This window comes from Berghia stephanieae, chromosome 10, assembly GCF_034508935.2.
Source record: "Berghia stephanieae isolate SIO BIC M18660-M18661 chromosome 10, UCSD_Bste_1.3, whole genome shotgun sequence".
Lineage (NCBI taxonomy): Eukaryota > Metazoa > Mollusca > Gastropoda > Nudibranchia > Aeolidiidae > Berghia > Berghia stephanieae.
This window is the reverse complement of record NC_088369.1, coordinates 43,010,971-43,015,970: the sequence shown is the minus strand read 5'-3', so window position 1 is coordinate 43,015,970 and position 5,000 is coordinate 43,010,971.

Genomic DNA, 5,000 nt, shown 5'->3' with positions numbered 1-5,000 from the left:
AACAGTGATGGACACATTTCTTTTCGTTTCGGGAATTCTGTCATTGCGTGATTGACAGTTGTGTTTGATGCAAAATATGGAAGCACAACATGTCGGTTTGAGGAGGGGGGGGGGAGGGGGGAGGGGAAGGAGGTGGGGGAGAGAGAGAGAGAGAGAGAGAGAGAGAGAGAGAGAGAGAGAGAGAGAGAGAGAGGGGGGGGGGGTCAATATCGGGTCATCTTTGATTGTGATGAAGGTCGGTGACGATTGTGGATTGATATCGATAAATATCGATATGATTTTGATTTCCATGCATTACCATGTACTCTGATTACTGATTAAGCTGTGTGTGTGTGTGTTTGTGTGAGAGTGTGTGTTTGTGTGTGTGTGTGTTTGTGTGTTTATGTGTGTGTGTTTGTGTGTGTGTGTGTTGTGTGTGTGTGGTGTGTGTGTGTGTGTTTGTGTGTGTTGTGTTGTGTTTGTGTGTGTGTTTGTGTGTGTTTGTGTGTTGTGTGTGTTGTGTTGTGTGTGTGTGTTTGTGTGTGTTTGTGTGTGTGTCGTGTGTTGTGTGTGTGTGTTTGTGTGTGTGTGTTTGTGTGTGTGTGTTTTGTGGTGTGTTATGTGTGTGTGTTTGTGTGTGTATGTGTGTGTGTGTGTGTTGTGTGTGTGTGTTGTGTGTGTGTGTTTGTGTGTGTGTGTTTGTGTGTGTATGTGTGTGTGTGTTTGTGTGTGTATGTGTGTGTGTTTGTGTGTGTGTGTTTGTGTGTGTGTGTTTGTGTGTGTGTGTGTTTGTGTGTGTGTGTGTTTGTGTGTGTGTTTGTGTGTGTGTAAAATGAACGGCCTACCATCATACGCTACTATAACTATAATAGACTTTTTCTTCAGTTTGACCAAGGAACTTTTCTTCGCGGGTCGATAGATTCAGGTGACTCGTAACTCTTGTCATAAACGTATCAGACCTTCACTTCTGAAAGAATATGCCCCCCCCCCCCCCCTCCCCTCCGAGCATTTTAATCCTTATTTAAAGTAAATCGGGTGAATTTTCACGAAGTTAAGGCCAGACGTATGGGAAAAGTACCCAGTATATCTTCGAAGAAGACTCAGGTTTAACATCTTTGACAAATTTGATGAAATTTTAATATTTCCATATGTGTAGAAATATTTTTCTGGCCAAAATAATTATTTTAAATGCCATTTTGACACAAGATGGCATTGTAGAATGATCATTCAACCCTGATTCCCACCGGTTTGTGGGGAGTCCTAATCTTTTAACAATGCTGTAATAATATGTGACCCCTCGTCTCAAAACGGTATTAAGTCGGGATGATTAAGTCGCTGAAAATTGAATTTGTAGCCAGAAATATCAGACTTCAGTTGAGTTTGGATGCTTTATAGAGGAGAATGAATATCCTATTTTAGAGTGCTAAATATCAATAATTCATATTTTTAACTAGTTTATCTATAATTTGACTTTTTAGCATCTGGTCCATCCCGACATAATACCGTTTTGATATGTTGGGTCATATATTATAATGTCCCATCATGCAACAGAAAACCTACCAAGTTCGTAAATATAAATTATAGTAATTTGTTATGGTATTAAGTTTGCATAATAATTTGTGACATCAGATTATTTAACGTTGCCAGCCGGAAGTATAACGGACCAACACACAAAACTGTGTGTAACCATGAACTTTTATAGATAGTATAAAGTTGACTTCACTCAGGTTTCTGTTATTGCTTTTTGCCATCCGAGTTTATGAGTAATTCTTACTGAACTGTATTAACCAGACTATAACCTTCAATGTTACACATAGTCTTGTGTTGGTCTGTTATACTTCTGGATGACAATATTGTGAGCTTTTTAGCCAAGCGCATACTATCTATACTCTTGATAATACAGTTAAGTGAGAATACTCTTCAGCAGTCGTAACGTCACTTCCTTCCTAATGACGCATGGTAACTTAGTAACACTGGCTCTAAACTATCGGAACAATGGCGGACGCCCGTATGAAATAATGCTCCGGCGAGCATAAAAGCGTATCCAGAGGGAAAAAAAACCCCATAAATTTGATCATGTTTTGACTTTTACACATTCTGATCACAAGGCATATGAAAAGTTCTAGCCAGCATGAAAAATAAAAAGTAATGATTTTATTTGTTTAGAACCAAGATGGCCGCCGTTGCCAGGCGGCGTGACATCAGACTATTGAATCGTATTACTGAGGGATGGCAAAAAACATTTACTTAGACGAGAGGTGTCCTATAGTCTCTGCTTATCCACCCCACACAATGATTTTTCCATATCCTCTGTTTGGGGATTCCAAGACACAAGAATCGTTAAATCTCTCGTGTGATCTTCGGTAACAACGTAATCTACCGTCATTTCTTCCAATCACAAAACGTGGTTCATCTGAGAAGAGAACAAATGACCACGCATGCATTGTCCGGCGCAGGTGAGCACGAGCCCAACCGGTCATGTGCTCTAAGAAGTGGTCGCATCAATGGACGTCTTAAGATAATGTCATACTCTCTAAGTCGGCGACGAACAGTATGTCAACTAATTGGATTCAATAGTCTGATGTCACGTCGCCCAGAAACGGTGGCCATCGTGATTCTAAACAAAGAAAATCTGTACTTTTTATTCTTCATGCTGGCTAGAACTTTTCATATGTCTTGTGATCAGAATGTGTAAAAGTCAAAACATGATCAGATGTATAATGTTTTTTTTTCCCCTCTGGATACGGTTTTATGCTCGTCGGAGAAATATTTCATAAGGGCGTCCGCCATTGTCCCGATAGTTTAGAGCCAGTTACTAAGTTGCCATGCGTCATTACGAGGGAAGTGACGTTACGACTGTTGAAGCGTATTCGTGTACCTGGCAACGCTATCGCAGTTTCACTCGCCGTCCTAAAACGATCTCATAAATGTAGAGTGCGTATAAAACGGTCCTCACCTTGGGTTGTTACTCGTGGTCTGCCAGTTCGATCTATGTCCCTTAACGTCTTTGCCATTTCACATCGATCCACTAACGAATATACAGTTCTCCTCTTGCGACATTGGTCACAGACTGTCCAGCTTGAAGATGACCAATGGCTCGTGCACGTTGTTCTACACTAAGTCTTGGCATCGCGTAGATTAATGGATGGTATTTTGCATTGTGTTTTCCTGCCTTGAAAATGTTTCAAGAAGACACGGGTGGCAGAAAAAAAAATAATATACACACTTCCTGTCCACAATAAGGGGCTAAAATGTCATTTTAGCACGTGCGCGACGTGGTGAGCGAATTTCAGGTCAAAAACAAAAACATCGACTATCGGTACACAAAAAGGCTAATGGTAAACAACTCAGTGGGAAATCATTAGTCTACGTCAACGGATACAAAAGTAACGACGATTTTAAATGTGTATACTTTCTTTTGATCGCAATATAGATAGTTCGAAGATGACGTCACTCAGGCTTTTGTTATTGTTTTTTGTCATCCGCGTTTATGAGTAATTCTCACTAAACTGTATTAATCTGACTATAAATGTTCATGGTTACACACAGTTTAGTGTGTGTTGGTCCGTTATACTTCCGGATGGCAATGTTATGAGCTTCTTATCCAAGCGCATACTATCTATATATAGATAGTATGCAGATGAAGTCACTCAGGCCTTTGTTATTGTTTTTGCCATCCGCGTTTGTGAGTTGTTCTCACTAAACTGTATAAACCAGATTATAAATGTTCATGGTTACACAGAGTTTGTGTGTTGGTCCGTTATACTTCCGGATGGCAATGTTGTGAACTCCTTGACCAAGCGCATTCTATATATAATTATGAATTTTTAACAGTTTCAAATATAGATTGAACGAAGTTGACGTCACTCGGGTCGTTGTTGTTATTTTTTTGCCATCCACGTTTATGAGTAATTCTCACTAAACTGTATTAACCAGACTATACATTTTCAAGGTTACAATAATTAATTTTGTGTGTTGGTCCGTTATATTTCCGGATGGTAACGTTGTGAGTTTCTTAGCCAAGCGCACGGCATCTATTTTCCATTCATTATTTACACTTGAGCACACTATGGAGGACTGCTTGTATGTGTAATAAATATTTCTAAAGGCTCTGTGAGTTTGGCAATTAACCGCACTATACCGCAGCCATCTTAAACGTATAGATAGTATGCAGATGACGTCACTCAGGCCTTTGTTATTGTTTTTGCCATCCGCATTTGTGAGTTGTTCTCACTAAACTGTATTAACCAGACTATAATCGTTCATGGTTACACAGAGTTTGTGTGTTGGTCCGTTATACTTCCGGATGGCAATGTTGTGAACTCCTTGGCCATGCGCATTCTATCTATAGCCTGATACTGACCAAAAAATGACGTCAAAAGGCCAGTCTTTTGCCACAAAATAAAAGAAAACAAATCGTGAGTTGAATTTAATAGTCCAACCAATGAAATAACTTGTTTCCTTGAGCTCGACTAACGACAACTCACTAGATGCTACACAAACCTAAAAAATGACGTCAAACTGGAGGGTTCTAGTGTCAGGCTATATGTTAATGGTGGCTACGCACTGACCGTAGCCATCGTTATGTTATAGCAAAGAGTGTGTCGGGTAACGTAGTTACCAAGAGCTCTCACTTCTCTAACCGCAATGTTATTGTCGCGTGCCAGGCGAGACAGCGAGGTGGGTGTGCTCCGCGTGTATCATGCGCGCTAGGCTTACTGATACAATGAAGAAAATACGAGTAGAAGGAGGAAGATGCGTGGCTTCACCAAAAGCGGGAAGTGAGGGCTCTTGGTAACATAACAATCGTTACCTATACGCTCTTTGGTTATAGCCTGATACTGAAATTCAAAAGGACTGGCAGTTTGACGTCATTTTTTTTTTCACCGCTTAGTGAGTTGTCGTTAGTAGCGCTCATGGCAACAAGTTATTTCATTGGTTGAACTATTGAATACAACTCACGATTTGTTTTCTTTTGTGGCAATAGACTGGCATTTTGACGTCATTTTTTGGTCAGTGTC